The sequence below is a fragment of the Podarcis tiliguerta genome (assembly GCF_965153285.1).
Source record: "Podarcis tiliguerta genome assembly, chromosome: 2".
Classification (NCBI taxonomy): domain Eukaryota; kingdom Metazoa; phylum Chordata; class Lepidosauria; order Squamata; family Lacertidae; genus Podarcis; species Podarcis tiliguerta.
In genome coordinates this window covers 78,981,064-79,000,260 of record NC_139535.1, presented here as the reverse complement: position 1 = coordinate 79,000,260, position 19,197 = coordinate 78,981,064, and the positions used below count along the sequence as shown (strand labels likewise).

The window sequence follows — 19,197 nt, the reverse complement described above, 5'->3', positions numbered from 1 at the left end:
AACAAACTTGCATATTTTCCCTAGGCTTTGATTTAAAGTACTATTGCCAGGTGTGTGTGTGTGTGTGTGTGTGGTTTTAAGTTTGGCATGTTATAAGCTGCTTTGGGCACAATCTGGGGAGAAAGTGGCACATGAATAAATGGATGATTATGAAAACCCATGCCCATTTTCACAGTTAAAGGTAAAGGTAAAGGTACCCCTGGCCATTAGGTCCAGTCACGGAGGACTCTGGGGTTGTGGCGCTCGTCTTGCTCTATAGGCCGAGGAAGCCGGCGTTTGTCTGCAGACAGCTTCCGGGTCATGTGGCCAGCATGACTAAGCAGCTTCTGGTGAACCAGAGCAGCACATGGAAACGCCATTTACCTTCCCGCCGGAGCAGTACCTATTTATCTACTTGCACTTTGGCGTGCTTTCGAACTGCTAGGTTGGCAGGAGCTGGGACTGAACAATGGGAGCTCACCCCGTTGCAGGGATTTGAATCGCCGACCTTCTGATTGGCAAGCCCTAGGCTCAGTAGTTTAGACCACAGTGCATAAATTACAACAGAGCAGGGCAAGTTATCAGCAGAACTAGGTTGGGTCAATTGGGCACACACCTAGATAGAAATGCAAGGTGGGCTTTCCAAGACTGTGTAATACATTTAATTCATACAGATAAATGAAGACAAAAATGAAAATTCATGCCACTTCCATTGTTACTGTTGCAGTAATTACAACAGAGCAGGGCGAACTGTCAATAGCATAACAAGGATGGGCCAGCTGCACACGCCATAGACGAAGATGCAAATGGGCCTCCCACGGTCATATAATGTACTGATAGAAATTGTCAGATATCAGCTTGGTGAGATGCTCATGAGAGCAGCGTGTCAAGCGGAGAAGTGTCTTTTATTCACTTTATACCTGTATCCTAACACAGTAAAGCACATTTAGTAGTTCAGTCTTGCTGGCACGGAAGGTGCCAGAGTGCCTTAACAATCAATCCCTCTTTCCAGGGAATTTTGAGAATTGTAGCTCTGTGAGGGGAATCTTAAAAAGTAGAGACACCACCTTGCCAACAAAGGTCCATATAGTAAAAGCCATGGTTTTCCCAGTAGTGATGTATGGAAGTGAAAGCTGGACCATAAAGAAGGCTGATCGCCGAAGAATTGATGCTTTTGAATTATGGTGCTGGAGGAGACTCTTGAGAGTCCCATGGACTGCAAGAAGATCAAACACATCAATTCTTAAGGAAATTAGCCCTGAGTGCTCACTGGAAGGACAGGTCGTGAAGCTGAGGCTCCAATACTTTAGCCACCTCATGAGAAGAGAAGACTCCCTGGAAAAGACTCTGATGTTGGGAAAGATGGAGGGCACAAGGAGAAGGGGACGACAGAGGACAAGATGGTTAGACAGTGTTCTCGAAGCTACAAACATGAATCTGACCAAACTGTGGGAGGCAGTGGAAGACAGGAGTGCCTGGCGTGCTCTGGTCCATGGGGTCACGAAGAGTCGGACACGACTAAACAACTAAACAACAACAACAACAAACAACTCTCAGCATCCTTAACAAACTGCAGTTCCCAGGATTCTGGTCTGATTCTGTTTCAAGTGCTATGATACTGTTTTAAATACATAGTGCAGATTGGGCCTATAACATGTGGGCAGGTGAAGAGAGAAGGCCTAAGGTTGATGTCCCCAATGAAGTACTCATATGAAAGTCTCCCCCAGCCCTTGTGAAGCCTTTGCTTGCTTTGTTTCCTACTCTTCTCTCTGGGTTTCTTTATATGTTTTTGTTTTCCCCTGCCCTCAAGGGGTGGATTGGTAAGTTCCCCACTCTCTTCTGTTTATGTTCATCATCCTTCTCCAATGTTTTCCCCCCTCCTCTTGGGGGTGGTGGCTTTTCCCACTCTTCCTGGGGAGTCAGTTTTTGTTTTCCCAGCCTTGTGTGTTTTTCTTCCTTCTGGCTTGCCTCCCTCCCTTTTAGCGTTCAAGAAACATACATACACAGAGTGTAAGCAAGCAGGGGATACTCCCAAGAAATTGTGACTGGGGGTGTCTCCCATGGCAGCCATTTTGTGGTAGTGCTCATGGCACTTTTGAAAATTCCAGCTGTATCCATGGCTCTGAAAAGTTGGGGACATCTGGCCAATGGTTTGTTTGTTTTTTATTAAAGCACCATGGTTGGGGTTATGAAGAAACTTACTCAATATATTGCTACTTCCCCACCACAAGAATGCCCCCAAAGAATTGCCACAAATAACAGAAATTGGTGGCTTGCAGCCTGCAAACAGCATTGTTTGGGGCCATTTTGCCCCAGTTTAAATAACTAGTTCCATCACTGCAGACAGATACAGCAGGACTAAAGAAAACATGGCCATAAGGTTGTGAGAATAATTCATACCAATCCAAAGTCACCTCTGTATATTTCTGCTTTTGCTGTGGTAAGCATTTCCACGTTTGTAAACCACTGAACTTCAAAGTTCGCTGCAGGGGATGCTACAGGGTGTTCCTTGTTTCAATGTGTAACATAATGGAAGATGGTGCTCTGCATCCAAAAACCATAGCAAACCATACCAAAAAGGATATCTTAGGCAACAGAGAACCTTCCCAACATACAAATTATGCCCCCTTTTATCCATGCCTACAAGCTTTACATGTAATTGGAATAAAAGTCAATATGGATATTTGGTCACAGATGCCGGAATTTAAATAAATTGTGCAATAGTCATTCTGCCAATCTAGTTGGACCATATGCACTACTCATTCTGTTTTTACATGCTTCAAGAATCCAACTATGTGCATTTTGTTATGGTGTTGTAAGGCTGTCCTAGTTTGAAGAGTGTATGAATTTCTATTTTTAATTCACTGTAACTTTCCATAAAATGCAGAGCAACCCTGTCCATGATTATTCAGAAGTGTTTAATGGCACTTACTCCCATTAAATAATGAAATAATGTACTTTACAAAGGATTGCAAAAGCTTTTCACATGGGATATCAAGACTATTCTCTATAGGTAGGGCCTCCTATGTCCCTTGCATTTCCCTCCTTATCTCTGTCTCCTTCAAAAGATGAGGGGTGTGCTTTTTATTTTACTTTTCACATTCCCCCCCCCCCAAAAAAAACCTTACCCAAACCTCAAGAAAGAGACAAAGCATATATATCAACAGATTGGCATGAATGACTCTATGGGATCTGATCTAGGGCTATCACTGCAGACATTTCAAAAAGGTGCTTTTCAAAAAATGGTTGGGTAGATTAACCCTCATAAATAACTGAAAGGAGCAATTAATATGGTTAACCAGACTACAGTCATCCAGGTCCTGCTAACCTCCAGGTTAGACTACTGCAATGCACTGCACATGGAGCTTCCTTTGAAGATTGTAATTAGTTCACATCATAGCTTATAGGCCAGCAGCTGGGACTGAATATTGGGAACACATCTTGCCATTATCATCCAGTCTGTTTCTGAGTTTCATAACTGAGTATGAAAAAGAAGCACCCAAGAGAAGAAATTATAAAAATGCTGTGATGTGACATATGCTGTAGGCCACTAACCTAGATGGTTTTTCCAAGACAGATGTTTCATTCCTGCCAACACAGAGCTGCTTGACCGAGGGTGCTTCTCGGCTGTTGCTATTTTGTGCGTGAGATTGAATCATATTCCAGCAAATTCAGTTTGCACAATTAAATTTGTGCAACACAATCACTTCAACCGCTCTTGGACATTTTGCAGTAAGGAAAATGATGGGGAAAATGTACTGGAAAATGTGAGATAACAACGGCTTGATGCAACATTGTGTAGCCTCCCTGCAAAGAAATCAGCAAGATGTTCAGTAAACAACTAGTGTTGCAGATCTGTCCACAGAATTGTGCAAACAAATCATGATGAATGCTCAAAAGCAGGTTGTCTGGAAGCAACCTGAGATTTTCTGTCTTGCCAGTGAGGCCTGGGAGCTGTCCAGCACAGCAATGAGAAGATCAAAGGCAGGGTTGTTGAAGGAGGAGGGGAACTATCCAGACAAGGGGTCAGAAGTAGAGCACAAGACTAGGAGCTGGACTGAAGGGGGTGTTTCACTAGCAACATCCGGGCACCAAGATTTTATATCTGCCCTGTCTCACCAGTCTCTCGAACACCAGTGGGATCCTTGTTCCAAGTATCATAAAGTTAATAATTCATTCTCCTAAACAGGACTCAGTTTGAACTCATCGTAACCTCTAATTGTGGAGACATGGGGTGACCAGAGAGGGCTGCAGCTGAGGTGTACAACTAGTCATGGGTGCATGATGGCCTCAAACTGACCTTAGTCCCAGTATGTGCCTGGGTTCGCTTCATCTGTTGTGGGTTCAGGCATCAGTGATCTTACTCATAACTACAGTAAAGAAAGTCAAGGATAGGTCTATCTTCATATATGTGTAGTCTTCAGTCCTACTTCAATATTATGAGCTACATCATCCCTCAGATATAAGGACTTAGCAAGAATAAAGTAGCCTGGTTTCAAATGGAGTGCTGTTGTCAAGAGAATGACCCCACAAAAGTGGAAGACCTGGATGCAACCAGATAGAGATTGCTGATCTCATGACCTATTGACCCCTGAAGCCAATGAGAAAGTGACATATAAAAAGAGAAAATCTATGTGGTAGGGCTTTCTTGACCTGTCTGGGGATTGAAAAGGCATGTGGAATATCTGATTAGCTGGGAAAGTTGTCAATGACTTTAACGAAAGAACTCCTCCCTGTCTCCCTCTCCTTACTGCTTTTTATTTTGTTATGCTCTTTTAATCTATTTATTAATATAGTTAAGAATGTCTTATGTAATTTGGGCATCTTGAAGTTTGGGGTCTTGGGACAATGGAAAGATATATTCAAGGGTGGGAGCTGCAGTTTTGTGGGGAAGGGTTAGATGAGCAGAGGAAGTGGACAATTGCATTCACCCCTGACAAAATGTTTCAGAATATGAGCCTTTTTATTGTATTGTATTTTTTTTTAATACTTCAGATTTTAAAAACTGGATAAAAGAAGAAGGATGTGCATGTCACTGGCTATCAGCTGTGAACCACTGATCAGAGTAACAGATGGTGGGAAGGAACGCACAACAAGAGATAGTCTGTTTCCACACCGACTGTCTACAGTTGGCAAACCAATGGTCCTTGACTTGACCTGACTTGATAGCTCTTTTTTTATTTTCAATCCTGGATTTGATAAATGTAAATATGCATTTCTAAACAACACTCCTGCTGAAGTTTATTCATTAAGGAAGGCACTAACCTTTACCACCGCTAAATGCAAAAAAGCCCCTTAGCATCAACAATAAAGATGCCAATAGGTTGACTTTCCATGCTTCCCCCGTGCACACGCCTCTCAGTAAGAAGACCCCGAGGGATGCTCATGCAGCTGTAAGGGCTCCAGCAGGCTGACAGAGTACTTTCCCCTCTCATTTCTCATCAGCATTCACATCAGTGCTTTTGGCTAATAGACAGGCTTCTGCTTCCAGATACACAGCTAAAGATGAGCATTCGTGCCAACTGAATTAGACCTTTCAACCAGAGACGCTTGGAATCGGTACTCTTCACACATCACAGGCCATCTGAAACCTTCTGCTCATGCTGTTTCGCTGCAGCTACCACATCCCATGCTCACGGAGAACAAGAACACGGGCAATAATATAGGAGGAGAAGCAGCCATGGGCTGTTCTCTTTGCCAGGCTTATATTAAATAATGCATGCTCATCCAAGAAGCATATTTTGGCATATCCAGAGAGCCTGCTTCTAAGGATATGCTACAAAATTTGATTAAAATATATTGTTGCTTGCTTTAGTTGGGGTTATTTTTTGGGGGGGGTGTATTGTGGGCATATTCAATAGTAATACAGCACTAAAATTTGATAATGGAAGGTGTGGGTCATCTGGCAATTGTCTACCTGGCCTGGAATAAGCATCCTCCCCACTTGAGTGACCAGACCAGGACCAAATGAGGATGCAAGTCAGCCTGAGTTGTCTCCTGGTCCCTTGGGATGCTGCTGCTGGTTTGACACTGGATCTAAAGGCTGCTTGTGGAACAAGCTTAAGTGGAAGGTTCCTGACTAAAGAATTTGCAGGCTGCAGCTACAAACTGGGTAAGAAAAGGATCAAATAAAGCCATAGCCAAGCCTCTGCTCCCACCTAAGGTAGTTTTTCCTGGTCACCTTTAGGGGGGACAGGAGTCATGAAATCTGCAGAAAATGTAAACCAAATGATTACCTTTTCCTATCAACTCTGGGGACAGAATTGTTTTTCCTTCTTCTTCAGTTCACTCCATTATATTGAGATGTTCTTGAGATTACACACAGTTGTAGCTTCTGAAAGTGAAAAGCAGTTTCCATTACAGATGAAAAGTCAATTTCAGTTAGAGTTGAGCTGAAATGAGGATGGAGGGGGTGCTTTTGGTTTTGAAGAGTTCCTAATGTGTAAAACTTTTATGTCCCATTGCAAAAGGGAGTGCAAGTGAGCAGCTCTAAGACACAAAGCACCTTTGGGTCAGCTGCTCCAAAACAGAGAGGGCTGACCTTTTAGAACAGGGACAGGGCCATTTCTCTTCCCTCCCTCCCATATGATTTCCCTCTGCATGATGTTACTCTGCATCCAAATCTGATTGGCTATGTGGCACTGTATTGTCATCACATCAACCATGTGGGCCTGGATTGGCTGGAAATGAAATCAAGGTGGGAGGCAATGGCACCAGAGTAGCAGCGAGGTGGGAAACCAAGTGTCTATAAACAGAAATGAGGCAGGACTAAGGGTTAAGGGCAGGCTGCGTAACTGCTGCACATTATCGCAGCTTTTGGAAGAGAGTTTAGATGCGGTCAGTTTTACTTTGTCCTCCTCGATACATTTCGGTTTTGCTCTTTGCAAGTGGCATATTCACAAACTTTCTTAGTGGTGTTAATGCTTGAATTATATGCTTGGCTTGTGGCTATACTTCTGGCAGGCTCCTCTACTGTTTGGATAGCTTCATAGCCTGCGTGCCAGCCAGACATCATCATCCTGCATAATTTGTGATAACCAGGTGGCAAACTTTCAATCTAAGCCACGTACAAGTGGAGGTGTTGCACGTGCAGGCCACCTCACTCTTTCAGTCAAGGCAGCAGATTCACCCATGGGTGCAGAGCAATGTTATTGTAGATCTCCCATCCCCAGCGAAATGAATGAGAAAGCCATTGCAGGGACAGAGGCTTCTGTTCCTTGTTTGAACCTGAATGCTTTCCTCCAGTATAAGGATATTGTTCAAATGCTGTCCATCTATGAATGGGCAAGGTTCTACTTGGACATGCAATTTCCCCATGTGGTTAGACTAGCATGAGGAAGAGTGCAGATGTGCTGCCCAGTCCCACCCCTTCCAACTCTCCCTTGTCTTGAAGGGCTAATGCCTGCAGTGGGCAGGCTGATGTCCTCTTGGAGGCTTTATACAATTTAGGCTCCTGATCATGCATGATTCTACGTAAATCACACTGCAGTGGGTTCTCAAAGTACAACAGGCTTCCTGCTGCAGACATTTGCCTTCCAATTTGTGGAGGCTGGTGGGGCTGGGTGACAGGGATGTTGACAGAGGAGGCAGAGAAAGACAGTATCTTTCCACTCTTCTCATCATATGAAGAATCATATGCATTCATCAGGGGAAGAATGCAGCTGGTGGAGGAGAGAGAGAGAGAGAGAGAGAGAGAGAGAGAGAGAAGAATACTACTGAGTGCTAAACCTTGTGAACTGTATTTCTTCCTTTCCAAAAGGAACAGAAATCTTTCCAGCCTAACTTGGGGTCTCCTGGATATTCATTATCTTTCATGCTGTTTGTGGACGGCTCTGCTTTGCTCCCAAAGCAACCAGCACAGGGCTAGAGCTGCCCACTTTGCTATTACAGGGAATGAAGATCACTCATGGCTTTATCACTTAAAACCTCCATTTTCCGGTTTTGCAGTGTGTTTGGTATAGCAACTGTAACAATATACGTAAGATAAAGGCAATTATATTGCAATAATGTTTTCAAAAGCTTGATGAGTTCACTGTGGCAAATGACTTCGACTCTGTTGTCCCGACAAATTTAGTTGAGAGAACGCTGGGGAATGAGGATGTAAAAAATATTTGACCAAAAGAGGGCAGAGGCGCATTGTACAGAGTGATGAAATGCAGAGACACGTAATCAGCCTAGTTACTTGGGTTTTTATTGCAGCACCTGGAGCACATAGGATTTTTTAATATATTTTTTACCTTTGCACCAGAAAATATGACACAAATAGTTGGTTCATTGGGTTTCCACGGTTATGGTAGTTTGTACAGAATTACTGCTGGCACCATAGTTTGGAAAACAAACAAACACACACACACACACACACACACACACACACACACGATAAAGAAAGCATTAAAACATATAGTATGAAGGGGGGAAGGGATCTGTTCTCTATGGTAAAGAATCCTGTCATCTTGTACGTGCATAATCACATCCCATGTACATGATTCCCCCCTAAAATAACAATACTGCTAGCTTGGAAAAGAGAACAATGTATTAACATGGCTGTAGCCTTCATCCCAGAAAATGTTACTTTCTTTTATCAGGGTTTTAGGGTTACACACATTTTGAACATGTCAGCCTTGACAACATTCTTTTAATTATCTGTTTATGTTGGGATGGAGACTCCATTCCTGATACTATTTAGATGATAATGTGTGTGGGGGGGGGGACTGTTCTTAGCATCTTTTTATAATTCATTTGCATCAGTCTAGTAACAGTAGGCTATGTGTGGAAAAAACCAAGTCCCCAAGTGGATCATTCTTCCAGATCTGAATCTGTTTGCTTAGACACTCCACTGCTTCTGCTCTATTCAGCACACTGCAGTATAATGAACATGCTGCAAAAGATGGAGAGACCTATTTAGATAGCCATATAAATGAATCAAGTCCCATATATGGATTATGAGACCAGGTTTGGCATTGGGAAAACATGGAAACTGTGCAGCTGGAGAACACATCCTGAAACCATGGTCATTACCTAGATGGTTTTAACACATGGCTGTAGACTAGACCTGCGTTCTTTCCTGGGCTTTTACCTGCACTTGTACCTCCTTCCTTCCAGGGATACAAGGAAGGATAAAGTGGACCTCCAGTGTGGTGTAGTGGTTAAGAGCGGTAGTCTCGTAATCTGGGGAACCGGGTTTGCGTCTCCGCTCCCCCACATGCAGCTGCTGGGTGACCTTGGGCCAGTCACACTTCTTTGAAGTCTCTCAGCCCGACTCACTTCGCAGAGTGTTTGTTGTGGAGGAGGAAGGGAAAGGAGAATGTTAGTTGCTTTGAGATTCCTTTGGGTAGTGATAAAGCGGGATATCAAATCCAAACTCTTCTTCTTCTTCTTCTCCTTCTTGCCAGTTCTTTACCCTTATCAAGTCAAACATCCTGGAATGGCCTACTGAATATTACTGATGCACCTTCAGACATTTCAGCAGGTCAATTGCAGAGATGTCAGGATTTATGGGGAAAGACATACAGAGCTAAGCATTGTCAGAGTACTGGCAATATTTTGCATTGTACAGTATTGCCTGTGAATTCATGGGCACCAGTGTCTCCAGGACAAGCATTTTGCGACGGCAATGAATCTGGAAATCAGACTCAGATCTCAAATGACATCTGGGGTCTATAGAAATGGGCTTTTATTGTATTTTATGCTGAAAACGTTTAATTAAAAAATGATTATTAAAAAACAAAGATGTTAAGGTGCTAATTACATGCATAATCTGTAGTAAAACTGAAAGAGAATAAGAGACACGAAAGTATAGTCTCTGATAGGATGGACAGATGCTGAAAAGCACAGGGCTGGTGCACCTTCAATAGTTGTGTCAAAGTGGGAATTTCAGCAGGTGTAGTTTGTCTTGCAAGTTATAGCTGCTGAAATTTCCTTATCTACAAGACTATTAAAGGCATAGGAGGCCTGTCCTCTTTTGCATGGGACCACCCTTTCTCTGGGAGAATGCTGCTTCCTTGATTTGCCACTTGGTAGCCTTGATGCTTACATCACTTAGAGTTAATGATAGACTTTGCAAGAAGTGCAAAGGCCAAATAGGTGAGTTTGCTTCCTTATTGAAAAAGTGGAATGAGACAAGGAGACGTTGCAACAATGAGCTTCTTGGGAAGATGTAAAGAGAGCATATGTTTGCTGAGGCCAGACCTGGTTTTCAGTTTAAGCTTCTGTTTAGCTAAGTGGCCCATATCTGCTTGGCTGCTGTGAAACCCTGCTATCCTGTCACCTTTCTCCTCAGAACATGATGATATTCCCAAAGCTTGCTGCCTCTGCTGTTGACACAGAATCCTGTAATCTGATGCCCATGTCTAACACCAGAGCTGTGTCACTGCTATACCTCCTGCTGGCTGTAATTTGTCTGCTTCTGTTGCCTGTTGTTAGTAGCACACTCCAGGAAACAGGGCAAAGAAGTAAGCAGGGGTTAAGAGCTGCTAGTGCATCTGCAATGACCAAGAAAGAAAGAAAGAAAATAAAAGCACAACCTGTGGTCAGGTGGTGTTGAAGACAGGTAACTGGTAGATGGTGTGACCTCGATTGTCAACAAATGAGGCTTAGCAACAACAGATGTCAGTGAAGCCAGGCCATATGTTGTTACACAACTGCTTTGGAAGCTGACACAGTTCCAATTACAATACATCCCCATGGAGACGGGTTCTGCTAATGATTAATGACTCTTGATCTCTTGAGCTGTTTCTACAAGAGCACTAATATTTGACATAAAAGCACAGAGCTCTGCTTTCAGAGTTGCTGCATGTGTGTGCTGGCCACCACCTGTTGTTCAGGGACCTATCCCTTTAGTAAACACAAGGAAGGGTGAAGGAAATGGGGAGGAAATGTTTGTATGTCAATAGAAGTCCATGTAGGTATAGCAACAGTATAAACAGATAGCCGCTGCTTGGATGGCAGTGAGCAAGGGACAGGCAGTATTTTGCAGGACTGCGGGAATGAATTATTCAAGTCACACTGTTTGTCATTTTCCAGGCAGAAACCTTTCCCCTCTGGTCATTGGTAAATCCCATCTAGGAGATTACCTGCCAGAGAACACCATTTCCAAATCTTCAACACTCCACTTGCTAATTTCCAGGGCATCTCTGCTTGAAATGCATTATTTACAAGAGAGCTTTGTGTGGAAAGGTATTAAGGAAAGTTGCATAAGCCTCACAAACCTGGCTTAAATTAGGAGCAGAGAACAAGGATCTGCAACATAATTCTTGCGGCTTGGCTACAAAGAGGCCTCATCACCGTAGGTAAGCTTGTAAGCATCAGCCCGGTGTCTTCAGCTCTCCGTGCTCCTGTTTCATGGTTATGTTTCACCATGGAAATAGAACAGCAGCTCCTTTTCATTCCTAGGAATGTGCCCTGCGCAGCACTTCCTGGGCTGCGAAGGATGTCAAAACAAATAAGATATGGCAGTCTTTCTCAATGCGCTGCCGATTCTTAACGTTAAGGGAACACCAGCCAGCAAGCAGTGAATTTCATAACGAATAAACGCTAATTGCAAAACCAAGAGCTGTGAACTTGGGACAGAGACCAAAACCTTGAAATAATTTTGGTTTTTGAGCCTTTTTAAAGGGGGGGGGGTTGGACTATGCAGTCACAACAGCTGCTAGAAAGGTGATGTGACTGCAATAAATGGCTTTTGCTGTTTAGCAGCTACTGAAGGCAAGGATGTGTGCTTGCATGGAATGGAGCTGACCTCACCAGGGTCTGCTTCCAAACCCACCAGGATGGGATTGGTCCTCTTCAGTTGCTGCTCAGCAACAACAACTGGTTATACTACTACTGTACCACCTGCCACTGTCTGGTAGCCCAGGGCAGAGTTCATTGTTGCTGGACTACAACTCCTATAATATCCATCCAGCTTACCAGTGGGCAGGGATGATGGAAGTTGTAGTCCAACAACAAACACCTAGAGACCCAAGGTTGAAGAAGGCTGGTCTAGGGGACAATCACTGCTTAGATCTGGCTGCAGCTTAAGTACAGTGTAAATCCAAATATTTAGATTTTGACATCTCGTCTTCTAATTTCAGATGCATGAATGAAGGCTGTTCAGCAGTGAAGGAGGCATATTTTACAGGTGCTTATTGTCTCTTTACATACCCCAGGCTGACCGTGGTTAAATAAATGGGCTGCAATGCTTATTGGCTGAAATAAAGCTCTGCTTAGATCTACAGAGAAAATACAGGCAGTGAGAAAAAGCTGAAAAGTAAGGCGCCTTGGAAATAACTTTTTGTTATTTTAAAGGCTTCAGACTAATGATGTATGAAATGGAACTATTAATAGGGAAGCACCGAAGGAAGTTATGAAATTGCCAGAAGCATGTGGCTTCAGAAATTTTACCAGGGACAAAGAAGAAAGCACAAATGATTTTTTTTGGGGGTGGTGGTTCCCTTTTCTGGATCTCATCTGAATAGATATATTGTCTATAGTGAGATGCATACTCTGACTACCTTGCTATGGGGAGGGGGTGTTATGGGTCTCCTCTGTTGTAGGAGATGCCTGTTCAAAGTCCCTGGCTGAGTCCTCCCCCCCCACACTCCATAGAATTTCATACAGATATCTTAAAATAGAAGCATTTTCCAATCAAGATGTCACAATTTGGGTCACTTGATAATTCACTGTGTTGTAAACCAACTTCTATCATGAACTAGAGACACTCTGTTCTTTTAGTCCTTGTAACTGAAAATGAGAATTGTTAACTGACATTTTTGATTATGTCTGAAAGCAGCACTGGGTTTGTCTGGGGCTTGGAGAAACTTGATATTAGAGGCCAGAATTTCAAAGTTATAGGATTTGTTGAACCTCACTATACCTGGTTACTCCAGTAGTATGAAATTAAAAGAACGATAGGCCAGATTTCTTGCTGCCCCAAGGGTTGTATTCAACTAAGTCCTCCTATGAGCACTTTACCCTAGGTTTTTTACACATTACTTGACTGGAGAACTGCATCTCAACATTTGGAGAAGTGCAACTTTCAAAGGATGGCTGTGTTTTGGTTCACGTATTAGGTAAATTCATATTTAAATGTGAATTTAGGGGGAAGCCAGAGGAAGAGAAGGAGCAAGGGGAGGTGTAGTACTCTTCATAGCTTTGTAGTAAATAATTGGTTTTATATACGCAAAGTCCCAAGTCTAATCTCCAGTGAAAGGACTTCAGATCAGAAAAATGGGATGGACTTCTGCCTGTGATCTTGCAGGGTTACTGCCTGTTGGATTACTATGAAGACGCTAGCTTCCTTAGCAAGACGAGTCATGAACCTAAGATTGGTGTGAGCATATATGCCATTTCTGCCTCAGGACTCTTCTTTACGCCCAACTGGCTGCAGTAGTTAGAGGTACAATTGTTGCCAGAGAAAGTTAATTCTCAGGAGAATACTGTTTGCATGGAAGGCCAAATTGTCCTCTGTACCCATCTAGGAGTGGCACTTTTGAAAAACCCAGTGGCACTATTCAGACACCAATTCCTGTCTTCATTAACCCCTCCACCCACCTGGTGCTGCCTGAGGTAGATTGTTTCATTCTGATTGTTTCAGCACAGTGTCCACACTGTCTTAGCAATATATCAGCATTAACTTTCCATTTGTCTCTGAAGCACCTTCTATTGACGATTTCTAACAGCTCTTTAGACTGGGATTCATAACCATTTTCTGCAGCTAACAACAATGCCAATAAAAGTTTTTAAAATGCCAGTGCAAATCTTTGCCTACTCAGAAGTAAGCCCCACTGAGCTCACTGAAGCTCCTAGGTTAAGTGTATATCACATGGGTGGGGAAATTCAGACCTGGGGGCCAAATGTAGTCCTCTGAGCCTTTTTTCCAGTCACTGAGGCTCTGTCAGGCCACACTCCTCCCTGCTCCTGCTCCCTGCTCTTCTCACATGGATTTGCCTTGCTAGGATGTGTTCTTGAACTCTGATCATGTCCGTTGGCTGCTTGGGTGAAGGATAGAGAGAAGTGTGTAAGTCTCTGTAGAAACTAGCCTAATGAATGAAGGTAAAATTTATATTTGTTGCTCTGGCCAGTTTTGAGTCTTCCTCCACCCATCATTGACATGTGGTCTCTTGACGATTTCCCTGATAGCAACATGGCCCTCCATCTGAGAAAATATATGGGTACACAGGAATGAAGTCCAGCTTCTCTGCTGTCACTCTTGTTTCCTTAAGCTTTTTATTCTCTCTAAGTTCAGAATACTTAACAACCCTCTAGCAGACGTCTATTTTGTATGTATCTTTGCAAGTTATTTTTAGTTGCCTTCTCATCCTTTTGGGAAAGGGAGTGGTCAATATCCTCGACCCCATGTTGGTAGCCTGGAGAGATAACAGAATTTCCAGCAGTGACAAGAGATGTGAAAAAAGACAACAGTCTGAAAGGAAAGCTTATGAACTCTGTTTTTGCTGTGTTCAGTTTGAGATTTCAACAGGATATCATTCAGGAACATTTGTCAGAAAATATTTTCAGGAGCTTATGCTTTGTTTACTTTCAAAACTGTGGACAGAACATTCATTTGTAGACTAGTCTCTAGAAATTTTGGGTGGCAGACCAACTAAAATTAATGAGCGTGATTAAGTTAGGTCCATTAATTTCATTAGGTTTACTCTGAGTAAAACATAGCTGAATGCTGCCAATGGGGCTGGTAGCTTTGTTTAAAAGGGCTTGTCTTGCTAGAGTCTTTGATTTTATCAGAAAGCTCACCAGCTCCAATCTGCCATGACCATACCTGTCAGTTTGATGCAACTTGAAAACTTGTAAGCCATGGGATAAATGATTTTGTCATCCCACCCCAACCTTCTCTTCCCCACAATGTGTATGCAATAAAAAGTGTGTTGTGAAGTCATTTAGATTCACATTTCTCTACTCTGCCATCTCATACATTGCTTCTTGTGGGAGGGATGCAAAGCACAATAAAAGCATGTCATGAGTTTTGCTGTTATTGGGGAGGAGATGTGGGGCAGCTGCTTTGGGTGACTGCTGTGAATTTTATTGTAATAAGTATTTTGATATGCCTTGATGTTCCTGTAAGAATGAGTGCACACACCTCCCATTGTGGGCGCCCTTTGCAGGACTGCGTGCAGCACCCCCGGGCCACGTGGGATTCACCAGCTGGTTGGGCTGGCCCACCTCCCTGTCGCCAGCTGTTGGGGGTTCCCACCAAACCCCAGTTTAATCTATCAGTGTCTTGTTGGAGGCGGGGCCAGCCAAACGGACTGCGAATGGGCAGGCTTCCCATTGGTCTGCTTGAGATGCATAAATAGGAGGCGGAGCTGGCAGCAAGCATGCAGTCAGCTCTGGAGCTTCACCCACCCACCCTCCCTTTGTCTAATGCTTCATTGCAGGTTAACCATTTTCCTTCCTGTTCAGCGGGCATTGCTGCAGTCTTTTGATGGTTGCTGTTGAAGAGCTGGGAAGGAATTTCCCTGCTCCACAGGTTTTGCCTTCCCTGTAGCAATTGTCACAACTTTGGCTGTTTTAGGCCATGGGTGGAATCCTTTAGTCTATCTTTCCTAAATGGAGGGGGGGCATGAAGTGGTGACTCACCCCCCCCCCGCAGCGGCGATTCCAGGGTTCCCTCTTAAAGGGGTTAGTGAAAAGGGAGTCACTGGCCATGCACTGAAAGGTTGTCGGTGAACTCCCCTGCGTTGCGGGGATATGAGGTGGGCTGCCTGTGTACACAAGGATCTTGCAGTGCACCCTCCCCTATCCCATTCACCCGGAGGAGCCCCAGTTCCCCGACTGGGGGGCTGGGAGGAATACATGCCCAATACCTAAGCCAAGGTCTTCCTACATCTAAAAGGTTTAATAAAGTTGTGGCCAGTTTTAATCCCAGAATACATTGTCATGAGTTGTTATTCCTTCTGGTGGTCTCTCGGGGTTGGGGGGTCTCCACCTGGGCACGCAATGGGACCATCATATTCCTGCAGTACAACCAACCAACTCTGTGGTAAGAGTCATTAGTAAGAGCCATGTGAGTTAGAATTTGCTACAAGAGCTGTTGGCATCTAGCACATGCAAGTATTCTTATGGCTCCATCAATTCTACTTAATTTTACTTAGGCCCAGTTCAAGACATAAAGATTTTGGTCTGATAAACCAAGAACAAGTGTTGGGCTTGTATGCTCCTTCCTCCCTTCCTCTCCTGCAAAGGGTTTCTTAAACCGCCCTTTCCCATTCAAACTGGGAAACTAATTTAATTGACCACAAACCAAGAAAAATAAGAAACCCAGAGAAACCGAAAAATGATAGATTCAGCCATCCCTAGTAAAAACTATTGTTTATTAGAGCCAGATTGTTACATCTGAACTAATCCTTTACCTCTTTCATCCATTTTCCTAAATGCGAAGGTAGCAAGCAGCCCTTACAATTGCTTTAGAGGCCAAAGATACAAATTACAGGAGTTTTCACAGATACTCCCCCCTTGTTTTCTGCAGAAAAGATTCTCTTTCTCCCTTCTCCCCCCACAATGTATAAAAATTATAAGAAATGGCATGTGAACCAGGAATCATAACATAAAAGCAAGAAAAAGGGGCGCAGCCTCCTGCAAATTTTGAATGTGACTTTCACAGTGTTAAGAAAGAATCTTGGCATCGTGAGTTTGACAAATCTAAATCTGATCTCCATTTTTTATGCTTCCGATAGCTCTGAAATAGAAGCACTTGACATCATTTCTAATGAAAGGAGCATCTGGGATATAATCAGATTCTCATCTGAATAGCAACTAGGAGATAACACTTTTAATTCCATATTTGAATGAAGGCTGGTTAGGTGGCGTATTTCTGGTTTAAGTACCCAGCTTGTTTTGTTCTGGATCACAGAACATTAAGATCTCAAATGGATTTTTGGCCAATATGGCAAATGCATTGCTATTGGATCCAAAGACAGAAGTAATTTGTGCTTTACTAATGGTTATGGAATCAGATAGGTAAAGCTATGATTCCTGTCACCATGGCAACAGCAAATGACACAGCTTATTCACCCAATGTACACACACACAAGTAATTTTGCTTTTTTGTTTGGAAAGTACTTTTCCTTTAATGTTTGGAAGCTTTTGGAAGGAAAAGTATCCTAAATGTTTTGAAAACAGAAAAGACAGGAACTGCTTTGATGAATCAAACCAGGTACCAGAATTTTGCAACCAGCAGAGGCCACCCAGATACCTGCTGTTAGGTGATGAAAAGCTCCTCATAGAAACATGTCTGCCCTCCCCTCTGTGCCATTCATGGAGCATGCATGTGAACAATGAGCTGACAGGCACTTATGGCCAAACTATATGTGAGACTCAAGTGGTACAAAATTTGCCCTTATTGTTGGAGAGGGTCTCACAAAATACAGCTGCAAAGACTGCACAGAAAACCAGGATGGCAAAGAAAGTCTAACCCCTTCCCTGCATGCTATTTTTCCCCTGCTAAAAATTACACAGACACCCTGTTGCTTTTCGCCCCTTAAAGGGAAAATCTATAGGTAGTTGTGCAATTTCCACTGTCTGGCAAAAAAAAGCAGCTGAACAGTGAAGTTAGCGGAATAATGGCACGAGGAGGAAAGGGCTGCAAAATCTTTGGCCTCCAATGAGCTGCTCCAGTTTGCAACCCCCAAGGCTGCATTTTTGTAAAACAAAAGTCATACTGCATACAACAGAGCCTCCTGTGAAGTTTGGCCCTTACTTCTGTTAGACAAAGTCCTTCACTGGAAAAACCTAGGCCACATAACCTGTCTAGAACAACATTTTCTGGAAGTTTACCTCATGATGCAGCACATTGAGTATGTGTGGACGAAGGAAGTAGGCCTGGATGTGAGAAAGACAAATGTGCACACATGCCGCAGTTTGTTCAGGTACTGCTTAGCTCATCTTTTGTAGAGATAAACCCTTTGTCTTTTTTGAGAGTTCCACCTAGCAAATCGAATTAGTGTACAATAAGGGTTTTTCTTTTTCTTTTTTTAAAAAAATGCATAGCTGGTGCCACTAGGCCTGGCTGAGAATGCTGATGTGAAAGGAAAGAAACCCTGGCAAGTAATTAGTATGAATGATGTGCATCTGCTTTCATGCAGACTCACCTGGCTAATTCTAAGGAAACCATTCATCTACATTAAGCTTTTACCTGAATTCATCACTACTGAAGTTCTGCTGCTGGAAGGAATATTTATAGACAGCTTTTCTATGAAGTACTAATTTCCCCCCGCAATGAAATAATGCAATCCATTTTCAATTGATTAGAAAAGGGAACAGTGTAACTTATCAAGGTGTTCATATTATTATATCAACGTTACATCATTTATCGGCTGATTATTTGCAGAGAAAACAAGAATCAAATCTTAAATGGTGATTAACAAACATAATGTCTTTCTTAATTTTTATTTAGTGCTGAAAGGGGCTAACAACCTTTGCTCTAACTTCAATTTAATACACTTTACAAGACCAAGATAGGAAGCTTTACAGTATGACCTAGAACAACCTATATCCATCATTCTTTTTTCCCCTGCTAAGCAACATCAGCCATGACTGCAGTTTCTGAATTCATTACTATTCTGTAGAAGTGTTAAAGAAACCAAACATTGAATACCTAAAACTCCACTGCAACAGATATCTAAATGTTACACAATTTAGGTCCAAAATCAACTGTTTCCCTCAAAATGTACTATAACAAAGAAACAGAGCTGTGTGTCAGCAGCACACTGATGACACTTTGTTCTAAATTCCATAACAACTGATCCCAACTGCTTCATGTAGATGTTAAATAGCACTGGCAACAAACACCTCCATGTGGCACCCCATAACACAATCGCCAGAGGCCCAAAGAACATTCTCCTAATTCCAAGCTCTGGAACTGACTCTGCAGGCAGGACTGGCACTACAGTAAAGCAGTGCCCCTGGTTCCCATCCCTCAGAGCTGGTCAAGGATGATACCATGACCAATGGTATTGAAAGCCATGTAGACGTCAAGTAGGAGAAATAGAGTCTCACTCTCTATTTATTCAGCCCCAAAGCCAAGTTTGGGTCCAGACTGAAATGGGTCTAGATAACCACTTTCATCCAAGAATGGATGCCGCTGCTCCCCTACAACTCAAGAAAAGGTGTATTAGCCACCAGTTGGTAACTACTGCAGACTAGTTGGCAGGTTGGCAACTGGGAGAGGGGGCATTCAGTGACATTAATGCAATCCTGGCCCAAGGCATTTTGCTGCCTGAAGTG

General features: G+C 43.1%; 1 protein-coding gene across 4 annotated transcripts in view; it reads right to left on the bottom strand.

Moving 5' to 3' along the window:
• LOC310673055 (phospholipid-transporting ATPase VB-like) overlaps nucleotides 1–19,197 on the bottom strand; it is a 142,879-nt gene that overhangs the window by 8,388 nt on the left and 115,294 nt on the right. For 3 of the 4 annotated variants that reach the window (XM_083431020.1, XM_083431019.1, XM_083431021.1), the window contains one exon: nucleotides 6,216–6,313. The exons of the other annotated variant lie outside the window; for it this stretch is intronic. The gene's annotated coding sequence lies outside the window, so the exon portion shown is untranslated. The remainder of the gene's footprint in view (nucleotides 1–6,215; nucleotides 6,314–19,197) is intronic. 4 annotated transcript variants of the gene reach the window in all.